Below are 21,972 nucleotides of genomic sequence, written 5' to 3'. Positions count from 1 at the left end.
TACATACCATGGAGACTGTATTGGTGCACCTTATGACTACAAGTATTTCCAATTTAAGCATTTACGCCAAGTGTCTTTGCACCAGACCTTTTTCTACACATGAAATGACTTTCAATCAGGTCATGACATATTTCATGCAGACAATAAAATATTCTCCGAACTACTAGACCTTAAGTACAAGTACAACCTATTGCAATCTTATTGGCCAACTAACTAAGCGTGTTTCATCCCTGAAATATGTTTTACGCTTACTATATGACCATTAACTATTCAGTCTTGACTATATACTTGACTTCACACATTTCATGAATTTGATGATAATTTGGACACACATTCAACTAGGTAGGATGCGTTCAACTGAATGAGATAAGATACGATTGACAGTGTATGATATTAATTGGTAGGATACAATAGAGACAGGATACGGTAGGTACGATACGATATGATATGGTGGGATACAATCGACCAGATATTTTTGAAAGGATACAACAGGATACGATATAAAATAATTGTAGCATTATGTCGCAGTATATGATTGGTAGGATACGATAGTATAAGGTAGGATACGATAAAGATGACAAGATTTGTAGGAAGCAACAGGATACAATTAATAGTGTAACATAGGATACAATATCTAGGATATCTATGGTAGGATATTATCTACATGAAACGATATGAAATATTGGACTACAATCGGCAGGATACTGTATAATATGGTAAGATACAATTGGCAGGATACTATAGAATAAGATAGTCAGGATACGATTGCCGGATAAAATATGATACAATTAGCAGGAAACAGATACGATCGACAGTATAGTACGATTTGCAGGTTAGGATAGACAGGTTACCTTTTTAATAAGCAGAAAATAATAACTTTTTTACCATGTGATATTGTGTGAATTCTTTTGACAAAAATAAATCATTTTATTTTTACTGATGGTTAAATATATTTTTTTAATCTCATAAAGTGGACATTTATTTCCGATACCAAACCAATTTCATCCCTGTAAATAATTTTCTTTTCTGATAGAAAAAAAATACATGAGTAAAACAACTTTATTTTTTTAAATGCATAGTTTTCCTTGTATAGATTATTCAAAGTACAAAATAATATTTTTTTTTTGTTTTATTTATTTGTTAACTTTTACTCAAGCTTCAGAAATATTTGTAATCCTTTTTTCTTATGAAATTTCGCATGCCTATTTAGATCTTAAATTGTAGATATACAAGAGAAGAATGTTAAAAAAAATCAATTTAATAATTTTATTTATCTTTTTGACCACGTATGAATTGTATGTATCTTGATCACTTATAATATTTTTAAAAAAATTATATAGGCCTACATATATTTTTTATCCAGCAAACAAATATACCATCCTATATTTAAAAAGTGAGGATATATCTTTTTGCGAGTGTAATAATATTATTTTATATGCTGGTGTAGGAATATAAATTTGTACATATTTTTCTTTTCAATTTAAAAAGTTTAGCAAACATTTACTTATGAAATTAACTACTCTCTAAAAAATATATAATGCTGTTAAAAAACTTACCTATACATATAATATTTTAAATTATTTGTATAAATAGATGTTTTCGATTTAGCAACAAAAACAAAAATAATTACGTTCAAACGTTAACATGAACAATAGTGTTTCCATTTTATTACATCTCAGAATGCATGCCCTATAAACAAGGAGTGATTAGGAGTCATGTTATGAACATCCACACAACATTATAATAATTAAATTATAACAATATTATGATAATTAAAAAAATATTTTGGTAAGTAAAAGATGCTGAAATTTGCTTACCAAAATATTTGTGTTTGCATATTATGAATATAAATGCATATAAAAATATTGATTTGTAACCGAATGTGTAGCAAGGCTCTTGGCGAAGACCGGGATGCAGAGTTGCCACGGGAGCTGCGCTCGGATAAGTGTGGTGCCGGGGGTTGGTGAGGGAGGGGGTAGAAGAGGACCAGCTGCGCCAACAGTGGCGACAAAGGCGAGAAGCGGTTTGTAAACAGACGCCAAGTTGATAAATTTGCCGTTTCGCCGACGAATTTTCAGAGCCGGCTGGTATCTATTTAATTGAATTGGAAATGTGGACGAGGAGAATGAAACACCGGCAACTCGAAACAAAATGAAAATGAACAATTTCGGGAGAGGGGCGGGGGGGGGGGGGGAAAGAGTTTGGGTGATGCGAAGTGACAGCGGGTGTTTTCAGGACAAGTTTCGCTGGATCTGCAGGCACAATGTTCTTGGATAACAGTGGGAAATTAGAACTGAAGAACTTGGCCTGAAATCCTTTTACTAATAGTCTTCCCCTACACACCCCTGCATCCACTCTGGAGGGTTTGGAATAATTGCGAGCAGACCCCTACTGTTAATACTATAAGGAAGTATAAACTGAAGAGACTGCTCGTAGAAAGGAAAATGATGGTTAGTTAAGGGTGAGGGAAAGCGCTGCTCGCAAAGAAAAGCCGTGGGAAATGTAAAATCGATGGCAGGTCAATTTACGATTCCCTCCAAGATGTTCGGCCGCTTCCCGGCCCAACAAATACATTCCCGGACTTGGGTAAACAAGAACAGAGAGGTGAGGCAACCTTCGGGCATCCGGGAATATATATCTTTGAACGTTTCACCGGAGATTTGTTTCTCAATCAGTAAATGGAGAGGCAAAACTATTCTGCGCACACATAAATAAAATAAAGGAATAAACATAACATTAAAAAACAAATCGCGATAAAAATAATTGGCTTGAAATTTCAATTTGTTATAGGCACAACTTTACTTTTTTTAATGGGTATAGTGTTCCTTTCACAAATTGAGTATTTTTTAACATGCGCTGGAAGTAAAACTTTACATTTAAAACAGTCACTTGAATGATAAAACTACGGGAAGCAATGAAGTAAATAATTGATGTTTTTCAATGGAAACTCACAGTTGTAACAAACATGGCGACGTAAAAACTGCAAAAATTCTTTCACTTGTCGGAATTCTTACTTTAATGGCCCCACCCCCCTCCAAAGATACACTCCTGATTGTTGAACTTGTCGGTGGGCTACGATAAGTCATCACCGCAAAATCCCTACTACTTGTAACTCTCACATCAGAAATATAGCAGTCAGTATATGTCTTAGTTAGCTGTTAGTAATATGTATTATAGAGCTTAAAAATATCAATTTTTGTGTAACAAAGTATTTGTGGCATATATGAAACATTTCTGACATTTTCTTATTTACAAAATATCATTTGCAATATAAAAAATTATTTGAGGTAAAATTACTATATATTATTATTTCCTAAATAAAGTATTTCCAGTAAGTTGTTAAATGTTTAAATATTTGGTCATCTGTTATGTATTGAACACTACTAAATAATAGATTGCCACATTTACAAACTTTAAAGTAATTTTTTATTAATTTATCACATTTAATTCCATGACTTCATTATACAAAGGAATATAATTAAAACAATATACATACGAAAGTCCAAACGAACCTTTGTGGATAATATTTAAATGGTGTTCTTTACACATACGAAGTACATACTACTCTTAGTAGCTAATCAAGCGATAAGTAAACGCTGTGTGATATTCGTTCGTGCTTCTGTTCCCGTCAGCTGTGAACGGGGCGGCAACAGCGCGGTGTCGTCTGCTACCTGTCAGGCCACCTTCAGTCAACAACACCCTTTGCGCATTCTAGTGAGCGAACACAGAAACTGTGTTTACGTTGCGGCACGCCGAAACAGTTTGTTCCCTACACAGCGGGAAAATAACCGTAATTCAGAAAAATTAAAAGCATTTACGTTAACCTTAATTATTTTTTAACATCACAGCATAAAATATTTGTGTATTTCCACTTATTTGCATTTAGAAATTTTGAATTTGTTATAAAATATTTTCACTATAATAAAGAATTTTTTTTCCTCATAATTCAAAACACTGAACACAATTGTAATAATGGGAGCCTTCAGAGAATATACATGAAAATACGAATGAAATTGACATGATTTGATTATCATGCGAAAATAAAATGTTATAAATGGAATAATATCACTAAGAGTACTTTCGGTTCGTACTATAGGTCCGTCTTTAGACTTTAAAATTATTTTATCACATTAATGCCAGTTTTAACTGCAAGAGCAAAGATTATACTTCAAATAAAAAACAAAATAAGAGTTTACGTTCCTAAAAAGATTAAGAGTGAACTGGGAAATGAGAGCAAAAAAAAAAAAAAAAAACTTTAACTGCGCCAATAAAAGAGAGACGGAATTATTATAAATAGCTATACAAGTGTTCAGCTATAACAACAATAAAATATATTTTACGGCATGTTTTACACTATGCAGTGAATTATTTGTTCATTTTACATTGGAGGGATATTTAATATGAGGTTTTATAGCGCCCAGAAGTCAAAACGAATAGAGTTTACATGAAGGGAATATCGCGCATATGACCGGTGTTAAAGGTTTCTACCAGCTTAACAATTGTAGATTCGGCCATTCGTGAGTTTAGACCACGTGGAATGTTGACTAAATAACTACTCAGTAAAATATATTGGAGCCAACGATCCTCTCAAAAAATAAGCCGTGGCCATTGTTTTTTAATTCCTTAGTCTGATACTATCATGAGCAAAATAAATATGTATTATTGTTATATAACCCATTTAAATTAAAAATATTATTTGAATTAAACCTTTTTAAAAGTATTATTTTTTTTACAAGCCCACTCACGTTTCGTACACAAACATAGTAAAATTTTTACATTAGTTTTAATGATTTTAAATATAAGCAAAGAGAACAGAAGAATATGAATAAACCGCGATTTAACTGATTTGAAAATATCAATTTTGTTTTAAATACTATTTTGAAATATACATATATGGCAAAACATATCATCCACAAACAATCAATTAATTCTATTATTTATCAAACAATGATTCAATAATTTTTAGAACATGTTTTGAGGATTTCATATTTACATGCACAAAATAACTATGACTTGTTTACACTAAATTTTAGAGTTACTTTTTATTAAAAACTACAAGTCTTTGACGAACGAATGGATGGAAAATCAAACGCAAGAGACAAATTTATAGTGTTAATTAACTATATGATGGAAGGAACAAATTGTATTTGAATTTCTGCTTGAAACAATTTGATTTAGTAATTTGTATTTATTTTATAGAAAAAAATAAAGTGCTTAAGAACTTTATTTCAGGAATCGCACGAGTGAATTGGAGGTTACTATGATTTATATAATATTAAAATTTTTAGAATGTTATTGTCAAATGGTATAAATATTTAACAAATAAAACTCATAAAAACCAATACTTGTTGGAAAAAATATTGGCCTTTCACCATTTCACCGTAACTGTGTATAACAGAAACATAACTATTACAATGAAGGCACAAAATCAATGTTTATATGTCCGTCGGCAAAATTAAAATACGTGTATGCAGAAAACAGTTCATTCAGGATAGCATCATGAGTAGGTAATTTACTCACGGTAATTCACTCCTAATTACACGTCATATAGGACGTTCCCTATTTAAATAACATGTAATTAAAACTCAAACGACGATTTAAAACATGCTTGTAATAGGATGATCTACTTAGCTCGTAGATATTTCTGATTTTTAAGGGGATTGAAACCCAGGCTATCTAGCCAACGCCGTCGTGATTCCAAGACTTTTTCCGTTAATTTATGTAATGACGCTTATTTTAAGTAACATGGCCTCTCATTGGCCGAGACACAAAGTTCGTTGACTTAATTACCACATCAAAACAAAATACAGACACTTAAAAATACAACTTAATATGCTAAAATGTCTTAAATTTAAAACTTGATTTTTCAGCAATGAAAGTTTTGTTATGCAAATTATGTATAAAAAGTTCAATTTTCCGTTTAAGTCAATTGCTCCCTAGAGCAGGGGTCGGCAACCTTTTGAGTCGGAAGAGCCAAAAACGACAATTTACAAAATTTCAAAGTATTTAAAGAGCCACAAAAATTTTTCTTGCCAACAATAAACAGTACTTGAATAAATAAATTTGCGCAGTAATATTGCGTCGATCGCATTTTTACCAAAACACACAATGACGTAATATTACGTCGGCAGCCTTCAAAATGTTAATAAAATATAACAACCGTGGAAAAAAAACCAGGCTTACTACTGGTTTGGAATAAAAATAAATATTTTCTGTATAAATGACCTGGTGATGCAGTATTTCTGGCACGGAATTAAAGAGCCGCAGCTTAACATCCAAAGAGCCGCATGTGGCTCGCGAGCCGCAGGTTGCCGACCCCTGCCCTAGAGGGGTCTTGCTAATTGAGCTTCAAAGTCACTTGGGCTACGCCATAGAGTATGGTAGTCGTAGATATGTCCAAATACACAACAATAGAGCAAAACATAAAAATGTCAATAAATAATAATAATAATTTATAAAAATGTTATTTATAATAAAAACAAAACACTTTCTGTGCGTGGGACAGTCATGAAACAGCACAATGCAATAAATCTAGTAGTCTCGTAGTAATTTTTTGCAAGGTGTTCATGGTTTTCAGTTCTAGGTGATGCGTGTCGTAAAAACAACTGCTACTTTTATAACTTAGTGAAAATCTTAAAAAAACTATCTATTGAAATTCAACTTTTAGTTTTAAAAATAGAGTAAAATTATATTTAAAAAATCTAAAAAAAAATAGTTTTCTTTGTTTTATGAACTAAACATTAAAAATCATTTATTCTAAGTAATTATTTCAATAGCAACAGACTGAACTATTAATCTGTAAAAGTAATTTTTAATAAGCTTGAAATAAGATACCAAAAATAAAAAAATCAATATATTTATATAAATTAAAATAGCGTGTGTAGCTTTATATCAGTTGCCTTAAATTTTCTATTATTAATGTATATTCGTTAGGATAGTAAATATAAAAATTAAAGAAGAGAGAGAGGCACGCTTGATAACACTTGTTCAAATTTTCTACCACTAATGGCTATTATTAAGAACAAAGTCATTATGTTAGTTAAAATTATTGTATTGTTTATTACATTATTCTTATTTTAAGCTTATATAAAACTATTTATACAGAGTTGAAGGTCATTATATAGCTGTTACACAAATTTTTAAAAATATTTTTAAAATTGTTGTTTAGTGGAACAATGAAAGAGTTTTTCTTAGGTTTTAAAATATAATTTTATTTTGAACTTTTTAGTTCACATTGAATTATTTTTAATAAATTCCTCTTGATGTACCGAAAATTCGGGGGTTTATTGAAACCATCCCGTGAAGGGGTCCGATGGTGCCCGAAGTCCTCGGCAGTACGTCAAAATCAACATACTTAAATTCTCCTGACTTTCATAAAATCAGGAGCAAATTACCACCCTTCGCGCAGGTTGAGGGTAGGGGGGGGGGGTGAATCGAAACCCGAGCACATTTTACACCATGCCCCAGCCTCTTGGATCGGAAACACTCCAAATGGGAAGAAAATGTATTTTTTAAATGTTCTTATTTTGGGTGTTGACCTCTTGACGGGGGATTGGGGAGGGGGGTGTTCGAGCGCTGGCGAATTTTCCATGCCCTGACCTCATAGATACACAAAAAGCATGGTTATTGCACATAACTTGAAATGAGTGGTTTTTGCCTATAGCTCGAATGTATCGAGTTTTTACCCCTTTAGGTAATAGAGATACAAGTATTGTATCGTCATCCGCATTACATATACTCGCAAAGTTTCAAATCGATACGACAGAAGTAGGTTAAAATCGACTTTCAAGATTTGATTACAAAGTAAGTTACAAGTGAAGCTAGTAAAATTGTGTTAAAAAGATACAGCCTCGTTCGTAATTCTTTATAGAACATTTCAACTATCTTTGACGCCAGGTTTGTTTCAATACAACCTTTACTATAATTTCTTTCAAGCGACGCTCGTGTTCTAGAAAGATACAATTTCTACATGTTTTTAAGTATAATAATAAGCATTTAAACACGAAAGGTTTCATAAAAATTGGTCCAGTAGTTTTTTCTTGATGCTCGAACAAACAAAGACGTGATGGACGCACCAAGCTATAGTTCATTTCACTTTCCTGGCAACACCATCTATTAAGGAAATTCAAAACTAAACTCTTATTAGGGCTGTTAGTTCGGTAGTAAGCCACAAATATAATTTAGCGTACGGGTGTCGCCAATTAGGATAGGAAACATATATGCAAAAATGTGTTTTTTATTTAATATCTCCGGCTCCCGTCATTGAAACGAGATAAAATGTACACCACAATTTAAATCAAAATATAAGCTTTTAAACACAAAATATTTTATCAAAATTGGTTCAGTTGTTTTCTCGTGATGTTCAAACAAACAAACAGACCGATGGATACAGTTTTATAACATTATAGAATCAGTGGCTCCAACTCAACCCTTTTGGTTTTGTTTTTAACTTGCGCCGAATGTTGCCAGATGTATTTGAGGACGATTTGCAAAGTTTTTATAGCATAACTGAAACATTAATGGCACTATAACCCCGTGTGTGGAAAGATGTGACTAACACAGAAGTGATTCACGTAAATACTTCCAAGTTTTATGTCCTACAGCTGTGCACTTAAGCTAGACAACGTGCTGAATCATGGCATTCTAAATCAACATTTTGTGGAGGATGCACAAATTGCTAAGTTTAAAAACTGACTGTAGTATGTTTTTTTTACAGTTGGCTTCTAATATTTCAGAAAAATGTCTTCAACGCAAATTTTTATTACCTATTTTTAACGAAATATATACTTTTTTCAGGATTTTTCATTAGGGATTTAATGCATCGCCTACCTGGCCAAACCATGCTGCAGTAACAAGGGACTGGATTATTATATTAGTTTCAATATTATCTTTAATTTGACTACTTATTTTTAAATATAATAATTTTACCAGTTTTTGGAAGCAAATATATATACATATTGACTATCATAAGTCATTGAAAAGAGTTAAATTTTCCTTTGTGGATCTTATAATCTCAAAGTTTATCCTATTCTTGGAGACCTCCAAAATCACTTTGTAGATGATGTAGTTATACTCATTAATGCAAAATAAGTTTTTAACTTTTAATATCTGTTCAGCGGCCGACTGACCCATAGAAGGAGGTTCCACAGCAGGAAGTCTCTAAAGCGTCTGGGTTTCATCAGTCTTATTTGAATGCTTACCTGCCTACTTGTGTGTCCGACTAACTGGAGTGGGCGAGACAGCGGGACGAAGTGACGGGCGTGTAAAGAACAGCTACCCATTTCACACTGACTTCTGCACGCCCTCGTGAGCTTCACATCTCGCTGTATTGTACTACGCACTGACTGATTAACCAACATTACACATTGTTTGGGTCGTAATTGGCACATTTTGTAGAATCCTATTTCTGTAGCATTTAGTTTTTAATGTGCTTTTATTTTAAATTATACAAGATTTAGCATCACAGTATCCAAAAAATTTTTAGACCATTTAAAAATATTATCTTTTTATAGGGCATATTCGAGTAGAATTGTCGTCTTCTAAAAATATTGTCCGTTTTTTTAGCAACATTTTCTGTGATACTCTTTCATCGTTTGCTACTTGTCATATTTAATATTGCATTGTCTTATTTAAGTTTGTCTAGAACTTTTGCGAAATATTCTGAAAACATTAAATTCTTCCATTCTAAAATCAGAATTTGAATTTGTTAGTTTATACTGGTGTTATGTGTAAATTTTGATTCAATTCTGTGATCGGTTGGTTGTAATTCAAACAATCTGCACATTATTTACTTGGACAAGGCTCCATCAACTTGCAATGAAGCTTATCTATAACAGCAGCGAAATGTTCCTTAAATAGTCTCTTTTGCATGAATTATTTTAAAATTTTTAATACTTCAACATCTCTACCACAAAAGTATTTAAATTTAAAGGGCGATAAATCGAGGGATGTCAGACTAGTGTTTACATAATTTGAAATATTTATCAGTGCATTATCTGTTTCATCGTTACTTGAAGTTGATGAATCCAAACATGACGATTTAATATAAACATGTATTATTTATTTCATTTGATTAGCAGTATTCATTAATAATTTGTTTTAGCGCATAGAGCTTTCATGTATAAAGGATGCCAGAAAGGTTTTTATAATAGTTTAATTTTTTTCAAGTACAATGCTTCATTGTGTAAAAATATTTCAAATGTTTCATAGAAAGTCAATGCGCATCTTGAACCAAACAACTGTTTAGCCTTTAGCTTGTATTCGTTTATTCTTTTGGAAGTGATTTTTTCGAAGGGACAATGGAGTTTAAGCTGCCTATACTGTTCTGTAATTGGATTGCCTCTGGATCTTTAATATTTATTTATACATAAGTCTATTATGTAACATTAAAACAAAATCAATTTAAATTAAATAGTGTGGCAATCAGCACAACAAATGCTAATTTTCAATTTACGAAATAGAAACAAAAAAGACAATAGCTGGGTTGACAGAATAAAAAAAAATTAATGAGCAGCAATAAAACAGAAAGTTATTAGCTTGCAGTGCTCACCAAACACTGACTTATTAGTGTCTTCATCAATGAAAGTTTAATTCCGTGATCCTATTTACGCATATCGAACCACTTCTCAATTCTGTCCACAACAGTACGTATTTATTACAAGCTCCATTTTTTAAAATTTAAAAACACATGCATTAAAAAGGTTACACATAAATGAAATTTTGTAAATAATATTTGTATTTATAATAAGGTATGTTTGCTTAATATTGATATATGCCTCTCTAACACACGCACCATGGTTACTGACTTACAAGTTATGAGAGTTTTACACCAGGATAAGAACAGTCTGCTGACGAACATGTCAAAATCTTGTTAAACACATTTTTTTTCAAATGATCTTACACTTCTCACAATATTGTGAAAAAAGCAATACTGAAATAAAGCTACTAGTTAAATATTTAGGGCTACAATATATTTTATAGTTAATAATGATGTTTTTTAAAATAAGCACAGTAAATTTAAAATATATATATATATACCTTGAAAAATAAATGTCGTATCGTAATGCTTTCGGGGTATATATATATCTGCAATGTTTACAAAATTTTCATGAAAATATAAGAAAGTAATTTAAAATAGGGTAATTTTATATTAAATAAACCCGTGGTCTTAGACTTCTGATATCTACCGTAATTTTGATTGGAATACCGATACAGATGTCCTCTTAAGTTTTAACCATTTTTTCCTAAATAAATCCAAACAAACTCTGGTAAAGTTATTTAAAATTTATCATTAAAGCTTACATTCCAAAAGTTCAAGTAATTGATAGATTTTCGTTTTTATTATGATATTTCGTTTAACAAAACTGAAAATTTAAGTAGTGTAATTATATTAAAAAAAAAATGATTTATTTATAATGTTTGAAGACACAAATACGTAGTTTCTTGTGAAAATTATAAATTTTTTAGGAATAATAAACATGAAAAAAAGCTTTAAGTAACTTAATTGTCTACAAAGGAACGGTTGATTCCTTCTAGTTTATTAAAATGCGTACTGATGATTTTAAATACTAATGGTTTTGGAGAAAAGGAAAAAATCTATAAATCAGGATTAACTAATAATTTTTACTTTGTATAAGTTACTATTTTTAGTCATCTAGGTTCAATATTTTATGTAGGGGAGACCGGGGCAGGTTTGCATCAGGGGCACGTTGGCACAGTCGCTATAGTTCTCTAAACAGACGCAGTAAAGCACCACCAGTACTACGCGAGGTGCGTCAGTCGAGTGTCTTGTCCCTCCGTTGACGGTACTGAAAAATGTGACTTCTTCAGCGGAAGAGAGACCTGTTTGTATTTATTAAACTTGTAAGTAAAATTTCATTTTAATTTTAAATCCTAAATAGCATTGCATACATAACGTAATTTTTTGTATATATATTCATTTTAACGACAACTGTTTAAGGTTTGATTTCAGCTATCAAGAAGAGTTAATTTTGTTCTGTAGTTTTATTGAGGGTAATATAAAGAAGTAACCAAGGAAACAACAACCAAGTAAACAATGAATTAGGGGTAGGTTGGCACTCTGTGCCAACGTGCCCCATAACTCAAAAATTTATTAACAGCCCATTTTTAAATCCCGATAATGTTTATGCAATATTAATAATACAAATAATAAATGTTTTTAATATTTATAATACATTTGCTATATTTTACAACTAGTCTATTCATTATTGATTACAAAAAATGAGGATGAATTATAAAAATAACTGTTTGTTTGTTCCTAAGATTTCACAATGGTGCGTACATACAAGGAGAAGACTACCAGGGGCCAAGTGTCAGCTGAAACAATGGAAGCAGCTTTACTTGCTGTAAAAAGAACGAACCGTTCAATAAGGGGAGCAGCTCGAGATTTCGGTATACCATATAGGACACTGGCTAGATATTGCGCTAATTATTATAAATAAACATTCACTATCTGGGCCAGCATCACCACATCCTCTTACATCCCCACAACCTAATGCAGCACCACCACAGACTATGGCAGCACCACCACAGACTATGGCAGCACCACCACAGCCTATGGCAGCACCACCACAGCCTATAGCAGCACCACCACAGACTATGGCAGCACCACCACAGCCTATGGCAGCACCACCACAGACTATGGCAGCACCACCACAGACTATGGCAGCACCACCACAGACTATGGCAGCACCACCAAAGCCTATGGCAGCACCACCACAGCCTATAGCAGCACCACCACAGACTATGGCAGCACAACCATTACAGCATCTGGCGAATGTTCCTGCATCTTTGCCCTGGGTGCAATTTAGCTATGCTATGGAAAGTAAGCCTACAAAAATTTGTTTTAATTTATTTAATATATCTTGACAACCCTTTGTATGCCTTTTGAGAACATACCATCAACATCTACCTACTCATATTTATTCGTCCCCATTACCTACTGCCCAGACTTCGTATCCTTCCCCAGATTTGGTAAGGCCATTCGCCAAAGCAAGACCAAGAAAAGAAACTGGCAAAGGCCGAAAGAAAAGGAAATCAGCAATTTTGACAGACACTCCAATAAAGAGGGCTTTGGCAGAGGAACAAGAATCTGCATAGAAAAAGAAAGAAGGCCGTTTAAGAAACGGTAAACCGCCAAAGAACCTCTTTCCTTTGGATTGCACTTCGAAGAAAATTTGCATTCCAAAATGCTCTTCTCCTTTGGAAAGTGATGGTGAAGATGAGGATGGCCTTTGTATTTCCTACTTAGGAGCATTTAGCAATTCAGAATGCAGCCAAGAATGGGTGCAGTGTACCAAGTATCATAAATGGGCACAAGAAGACTGCATTTCTGGTGACACTATATGTTATGTGTGTTTCAGATGCAAGAAAATGTTATGAAAATTATCTTGTTTACGGACGTATATTGTTCAAAGAAACAAGTTAGTTAACTTTTATTTTTGTGTTTATTTTATATTGATATATTGTTATGGGTTATTTTATATTTTCAGGTTATTTATTACAATCTTTTGATATTTGTGTGTTGTGCCAACTTGCCCCAATAGTGGGGCACGTTGGCACGCTTGTCTTTACTTCAATAAAAGTTGTTTTGAAAACTTCATATTAAAATTTACTTAAATCTAGTAATTGCAATATGTGCTTTAATGTCCATTATTTTTGTTAACGACACAAAACTTTAATGTTTGTTAATATCATATCTTTAAAAAATAAATTTTCTAAAATTGTGCCAACTTGCCCCGGTCTCCCCTACATGTACCCAGAAGAATCTATGGGCTCGCATAGAACTGGCCTTTATTCCAGGGAATCGTATAAAATTTAAACTTTGTAATCATTAAAACAGTCTTACGTGGCAAGTTGTATATTCTGTAATTGTTACAAAGCTGAAATATAACAAATATAACTTACTGACCCAGTCAAAAATTAAATTAAATTTTACTGTAATTTAATTTCAAATTTATGTGAATTTTATAGACTTCTTCCTCATATTATTTAATATCGTTTGAATAAGAAAATGAAAACTTAAAAAAAAATTAAATTAAAATTTTATAGATATTAATTTTTATTGAATGTATATTTTTTTAAATTGTGTTTTATAAGTTTTCATAGCTAAAATGTTTTTAATTGTATAAATGTAGCCATAAGTTAATTTAACGTCCACCTGAAATTGAAATGTTAGTTCCATTTGCTATAGTAAAATTAAGAAGTTAATGTCCACGCGTCACTCTGGTAGCCCGCGCATAACAGCGCGCGGGCAATACTCCAAGGGCGGCGGGCGCAGATGAAGAGCGACACTGCACAGGGAAAACAGGGAGAGTTGAACCACTCAGGTGGGAATGTCTCTGCGCCGGCAGGAAGAGGCGAGCTGCCTCTTAATTGGTCGGCTGGGCGGGTGCTTCGCGCGAATGGGGGACACTTTGCGGCCGGGCGATGGCGGCGGAGGAGGGAGGGTGAGACGGCGCCTGGTACAACTGCATGTGATTCCCTGGGCGCCGGGGAAACTGGGAAACTCCTCACCGCCGCCCCCAGAGAGCCGGCGTCCAGGGCGGGCAGATTCAATTAATCTCGCCGGCGCGGTGTCAAGAAACCTGATGCCCTCCCCTCGAGGCCCAGGCTCCTAATGGAGAGCCGAGGACAGGCCGCGGCGGCGCTTGCTGCCGACAGCGCGTTAATGCCTTTTGTCTGGCGAAAAAGGCCTGGAAACGTTGCCGCGTAGTAAAACAAATTTTTTATCTGATTCTAAAACATTGAAATGGCCGGGAAAAAAATTTCAGTGTTTTTGACAGCACGGGAGTGTTATTATTGTAGAATAGAAATACATTTTTTTTAAAAGGGACTTTATACTCCAAGAATTGGTAACAGTGCTGATTTGAATTTTTTTAGAACGTTGCATAGCATGTTAAACCACAGTTGGATTGCTCGCAAATTGAGATTAGATGTTGGCATTTCCGAACTCTTAATGATAATAAAACATAATATTAGGTACCATAAATAATGTACAGATTGTATGTTTCATAAACATCTCCGTTATAAAGTTTGTTGTAGCAAAGTTTTGAATTTAAAAAGTGGTTTAATGTATTATCTTAATGCAACAAAGATACGAGTTTAAAGGTGTATAAATAAAAATTATGTAGGAGTATCCATTATTGACTGAAAAAAAAAGTTACTTCGACTAGGTACTAACAAAAATAACATAGTTTTATGCTTTGTTAATGTTACTTTACATTTTTATTTAGTGTGATCCGCTTAAAATTAAACATTGAACTATTTTTGATGTATTTATGTAATGCTGACATGTAAATTGATTATTAAATACTAAGTTTTATAAAATTTAACAATAATAACAATTTAACAGAAAAATAAAAAAAATTATATTTTTTAACCAGTTTATTATAAGTAGATACCTGCAAAATTCGCGGTTTCGATGGCCTTCAGGATAGACAGCACATACCCCTATACACTCTGGCAAATAACGCAAGTTCATTGGCTGCCGACTTGTAAGTCGTCTCAGCTGATGTGTCTGTGATTAGATTCTTCTTTGTTGATGGTTTATAACTGGTTGAGATTCGTCCAGATGAACAGTAAGCCAATAGCAAAGTTATCTAAGAGGTATATGTGTTTGAATTCTAGCCTATCACCGAATGAATCCGCGAATTTTGCAGGTCTATAATTATAAGTAATAATTTTTTAACAATAACATCGAAAATTTGATATTATTCATAAAAAACTTGGGTTATTTAAGCAAAACTTTTTGTTTCAAAAATTTTTATATTTTTTTGAATTTATTAATCTAATAATAAACTACCACTGTCATTAACATTAATATTAATTATTTAGGTATATATTAATAGCAGTTTGACAGTTGTGTTTTAAAAATAAGTACAGCATTAATGTAAAGAAACCATATTATTATCAGAAACGAATGAACTGACAACGCATAAAAGAATACACAACAGTCAAACATACATCAAATTTGTGAGAAGAGACGTTTTTAATATAATTTGTTTTGTAGGTATGAGAATAATACATATTTCAAGCAATTTTCATTAAGGACAAAAATACTATTCATTTTTTAAGGGACTCGCCAAAATTTCTTGTTTGGGGAGGAGATCTATTTTTATAAGGACACAAGGCAGTGGTTTCCCGTACACGCACTCGCACTTGGAACCGCGCTCAGGTATGCACTGTATATACGCGCGCATGTATATGCCGGCCCCCCGGAGCCGAGAGGTCGACAGGGGATGTATCGATCAATTAGCCCCGTCAGGACAGGATGAAGGAGCGAGGAGTTCTCCTGCGGGAGCTCGCGGCTGGCTGGAGGGCAAATGCATGCATGCAGAGTAGCTCCGGCGAGCCAGCGGGCTGGAAATGAGAACCATCCTCTGGGAATCGAGTTTAGGAGTCGAGACCAAGAAAACTGTATGCGAAAATTAATTAAGCCTTCAAAAACACCGAAGACTTATTTGTACTTTGAATGTAGTTCTACTTATTTTTGTATCATTGTACGAGTTCGTCAAATTCGGGAATTCAATTTCTTTATATTTTGTGTTTTTCAGGTTACAATCACAAATATGGTAGCTTTTGAAAAATCATGCTAGCCTATTTAGATATTCTAGTTCTAATTAAATAAATATCTGGCCAGTGCTTTTATTATTTATTAATAATATACTTCTATTTTTATATATTTTTTTATTACATATAAGTACATTAAGCAAGAAAAGAAAAAAAAACAATGTTAGAGCCTCGTTTTTGTGTTTGAAGCAACAATATCATCACGTCGTTAATGTAATAATGTAATTTTATAAGCAGCCAAAGCAACAGAAAAACCTTTAATTGGTTTCATTTGATAAAACTTTGGTTTTTAATATGTTGAGAGTAAATTTAAAAACTGTGGTAATTTTTAAAAACTTAAAAAAACTATGTTTATTTAATGTTGATAAAATGTAATTTCTTAAAGTGAGATAAAAGTTATTTTTTATTTTCAAGGGGCGTGTAGGTAAGCTACATATTTAAATCGTATTATTTAATTGTACAATTTAAAACATAAAAATTTCGTTAGCCTAAAAAATGTCAATATATATATTTTTTTATAACTTGAATTTTGTAAACGTTCCATTTGTGAAAATAATAAAATTTTGAAAGTAAAAAGTAATAAACTTATAACAACTGGTGAAAGTCATGAAAAGATTTCTGTTTTGGCGTGACATAATTTGGAGGTTTACAGGACCTTTTAAGAAACCGGTATGCAATATTGCAATCTATCAGTTTAAGCTAAATGATAAGAACTTCTACTGGTACCGATAAAAATGCTTCACTTATTTAGAACACATAAAATAAAAATAGATTGAACACAAACAAAAATAATGTATAATTTTGGAATGGAATAAAATGAAAGATAACGTTTTAACGTTGATAATTGATAAAATATTATGAAAAATTTTTGTTTGCCTTTTCAAATATGTTGATGTCTTTTACAAACAGACCAGCACCTAACGATATTTTAAACAAACTGGGAAGGTTTGCGTTTATTTAAAAGAAAAACTTTATAGAAATTCTGATAATATAATTTTTCGCAATAAATTAAAAGAAAATAGACACAGATAAGGATTTCCTTTTATACTCCTTATTGTGCCACAGTCTTAAAGAGAGAAACATGGAAATATTTTTTCTACTAAACTTCGTATAAACTCACGTGTTACTTATATTGTTTCCCCCCCGATTCTAACAAACGGTGTCAACTGTTTGAGCTTTTAATTTTGTGTATTATTATGAGGGTATATATTTTTAGTTTAAGAAAAATAAAATTTTAAATTTAATTTTTAAAACTTACAAAAGTATGTAGGCTAACACAAATTGCACTTCTTTACTGCGACTCAAATGTTTAATAACATAATAACGTAAGGAAAGTTGATGCTCTGCTCGAGTTTTTTTGTTAAACTTGGAATTTAGACTGTAACAACACTTAGATTGACTATTGCATGTATTGCAGTTTTTACGATATAACTAAAACAAAATAAAAAGTACAAAATTCAATTATCAAAACAGCTTTATTGGAAGATATTTCTCACACATATTCCAGCGATACTGTTACTGTATGAGACAGTGCGCCCTTAACACGTGATTAAAAGAATTCTACAGTTCATCAGAATATAGTTCTTTTAAAGAATCAACAGGCTCTTCCAACTTGGGAAACGCTACTTTGTCCCCAAAGCAACACATTCCCGTCGGTTCTTCCTTTCATTTTGGTGCCCCACTAAATCTGCATGCATTATTCATTCTGTAAATTTTGTTGAGTCTGTGGTGACTACAGTCTAAAGTTTGATCATAGTCAGAAGCACATGTTTGAGAAACACCCCACTTGTTCCTTGCAAATGTTTGCCGACGCTGAGCTTGTCGTTGAGCAGTAACTTGTCGGCGCGCACCCGCCTCTTCTGCCGTCCCAGAGGCGCGCTGAGACGCTGAGGGCTGCTCGGGCCTGCGCCTGCGCCGAGCTTCCCTTCGCCCGAGCAGCTGCTCTGCGCGAAGCCACTGCCTCGCTGTCTGGCCGCCTTCCAGCTCCAGCTGTTGGCGAGAGATCTGCGGAAGATTACACTTGCGTTTGCGAGTCACGATAACAAATAAATTCAATTCACTAATTACGTTTACTTATAACCTGCAAACAAATCGATAAGTAACAAAATCAGCTTCATCCAAAACCACATGACAAAGAGATAACACAAACATATCCCAAAAGAAAATAACCGAAATCCTAGAAATGTAGCTTGGTGCCATCCATCGGCACTCGAAGAAAACCTTCAGCACCTCAGATTGACTCGTGAATTAAAGCAATTGTATGTTTTAAAGATTGTCAGCGGCACCTAGTTTCATGTATATAATCTTCCTGGCCTATGCTGTTACAGAGAGTGATTATACTATCCTGCAGGAACATTCTTATTTTTACTCGATGAGGGTATTTAGTTATGTATTTCAAAACGGGTTATGACAAACCTCTACATCAAATGCTAGGCAGTCACATTTTAAAGACATTTTAGTGACGTTGATCATCCCAAAGGAACAGCCAATTTTTTTTCTAGATAAAAAGAAACCTAAGTGTTAATACAGCATGTAGAAGTAAAAAACACACACACTCACTCACAAACTTTCGCAAACCGTAGGCAAGACGTGACGGACGCAACAAACGATAGCACGTTAAAAATTCAAGGCAACGCCATCTATTTATGAATTTCTGAACTAAACTGTTACTAACGTCGTTATTTCACTAGCCGCCACGAGCTCGACTAACCGAACAAATTTCACCAAGGAGAAGGATAGGAACTTGCTAGAACTTACTATATGATCTTGTGGCGGGCATAGATAAATAAAACCACTCACCGTTTGTATGTCTATTTTTTCTATTATAAAATTAATTTACCCCTTTTTCACTCCATTAAGGATGGAATTTCATAGTAATATGTAGCCTGTGTGCTAATCCAGGTTATGAGCTAGCTGTATGCCAAATCTCATCCAAATCCGTTCAGTAAAAAAATCCGTTTTCCTTTAATATAAGTTTATACATAACATAAATGTTGAGACTCCTGGCTGCATGTCAAGAAAAAATTACTAAAAATTATTAAAATTCAACATCCACTACTCCTTATGTTCTCATATATCTTAATTCTACCAAAGAGTACCTTCAAAGATAAAAATATCACCTTCCAATGCAACACTCAAAATATTTCGCACACCTTTAAAATATATATAATTTTGAATTACACATGCTATAGAAAACTATACGAGTATACAAATATACGAATATTAGGCCTACTGCAAAATAAAACATAGTATGCCAAAATATATGACTAGAGACCAAAGGTGCCCGAACCACCAAACTTCTATAGAAACATACTTCCAACACTTTTCAAGGCAAATATATTTTTTGGATTATATGAAGTTATACTTAATGCATTTGCCTGGCCGATTTACACTTACTTAAATACTCAATGCAAGTATGTTGGATAGCCGTTTCCATACGTAGCTTTCAGAGATCGTTCTGTTATGCTTATTGACATATAAATAGTTTTAGTCTGTATTATTTACTCATACCATTAAACTTTTTAATATCACTAAAGAAAAATTTATCCCAAACACGAAGGACTTCCGATTAAATAACTTGGTACACATGATGCATATTAAACACTAATTTGCAAGAGTATAAACGATACATTTATGAAGATAAAGACCTAGATCAGTTATACTCAACAAACATTTAACCATCATAATTTATACAAAAAGACGTTAAACCACCAACATACACTAATTGCTATAGCCATTGTCACCAACGTGTAACTAGATTGTGACATTCTGCTTCCTACTTAGCAACACTGAAAATCTTCACACTCATATTTGCATGTTTTTATACATTTAATTAACAGCACACGATCAGGCCACAATCTTTCGTCTTCACACAGTTGCCTAAACATGGCATTATACGACCACAAGGTGAGAATTATTCAGCTCCAAACTCACCTTCAGCAGTCTACTTGGCTACACATACGCTCATTAACCACAAATATGTGCTGTAATACCCCAAGTGTCTTAAAGAATAATGAAATAATAAGGTTAAAAGATTTGGAAGCTTTGATTACTGAGGCCCTCAATTAATAACTATAAAAGTCAACAACAGAGGCGACACTAGAAGTAAACAAAGAAAATTTAGAGACTCCCTACGAATACTTGGGAGTAAAAGGATCGTTATTATATATTAAATAAATAAAAACAACTGTTACGTCTATAGACTTCCTTATTTTATTAATCATTGTTCTTTTTTTTTGATGGATTAAATTTTCCTTAGTAAAGACTGTTTTTCATTGATAAGTGATCTTATTTACATAACTCACAATTACACTTATTATATGATATTCCTTAACGTTATTTACGATAGAGCCGGCCCTTAATGTATAACAAAAATTAAAATATTTAACAACAAGACTGAAATTAACATTGGTAACTTTAAAGTTTGTACATATAGTCCTTCCAAAACATAATATAAATTTCTTCTCCTCGAACTGCCTTTTACTGTCCGCTGTCTTAACTGGGTTACACTAATCTTGGGTTCGTGAATAAAAAGATAGAATTATGCGGGTATCACCCGGGGCTGTAGGTAGACGGTGATCAAGGTAGTAGGCCTAATGATGTTGGATACTGCGCAGGAACCGACTCCAGAGGTTCTGGCAGAGGATTTTGGTTGCCCCAAACTTGGAACCCTGTCTGAAACAAAAGTCCAAATTCCAAAGAATTAGACCTGTTTCCAGACAGTATGCTTAAATGGCGCAAAAGGCCAATAGAGGGAAATTAAAAGGGGGGGGGGATGACGTCAAGACTTACCAAAACAGGGTGTTGGTCCTGGCGCTCAGGAGAGGACGTCTCGTCTCCGCAAACTCGAACCACGATTCGCGGTAGCCACGGAAGTCATCATGATTAAATTAAAAAAAAAATATAAAAAAAATACTAAGTTTCTCTAGGTACTTTCAACTAAACTACTGACTGGTTAATAATTTTACCTAGGGACTCCATCCCTTTAGTCTGAGAAGACTACATAATATACGATGTCGATGATTCGCAGAAGATCGCAGATACAAACGGTACCAGTCAGTCAGGAGGCGCGCACCGAAGTAAGTTCAGAGCGGGATCTCACCAGGATATCATAAGCGCGGGGTCTCTAGAGAATGGGAGGGGGGGTAGGCTCTGAGCCGAAAATTACCGAGTCCACCCGAAGGTGTCTGGCATAAAAAAAAATAGATCTTACTGGAGTGACTGCGCGACTGAGGCGCTATCTTTTGGTGGCGAGAGGAAGTACTAATAAATCGACTAGTGACCGACGAGAGTGTCAAGCTAGGGGGTTAATGGAGTAACCAGTGGTGCCACCTAGCGGCCTGAGACATAAGGAGGGGAGAGGTTGTCGTTACCTCCGCGCGA

At 33.6% G+C, this 21,972-nt stretch overlaps 1 long non-coding RNA gene across 1 annotated transcript in view; it reads right to left on the bottom strand.

Annotated features, from left to right (window-relative positions):
• Positions 1-18,046: 18,046 nt before the first annotated feature.
• LOC134534420 (uncharacterized) overlaps positions 18,047-21,972 on the bottom strand; it is a 61,421-nt gene continuing 57,495 nt past the window's right edge. The window contains exon 3 of the long non-coding RNA XR_010075490.1: positions 18,047-18,594. This is a non-coding gene — a long non-coding RNA (uncharacterized LOC134534420). The remainder of the gene's footprint in view (positions 18,595-21,972) is intronic.

Source organism: Bacillus rossius, chromosome 7 (assembly GCF_032445375.1).
Source record: "Bacillus rossius redtenbacheri isolate Brsri chromosome 7, Brsri_v3, whole genome shotgun sequence".
Classification (NCBI taxonomy): domain Eukaryota; kingdom Metazoa; phylum Arthropoda; class Insecta; order Phasmatodea; family Bacillidae; genus Bacillus; species Bacillus rossius.
The sequence above is the reverse complement of the archived record's forward strand: the minus strand, read 5'-3'. Positions and strand labels throughout refer to the sequence as shown.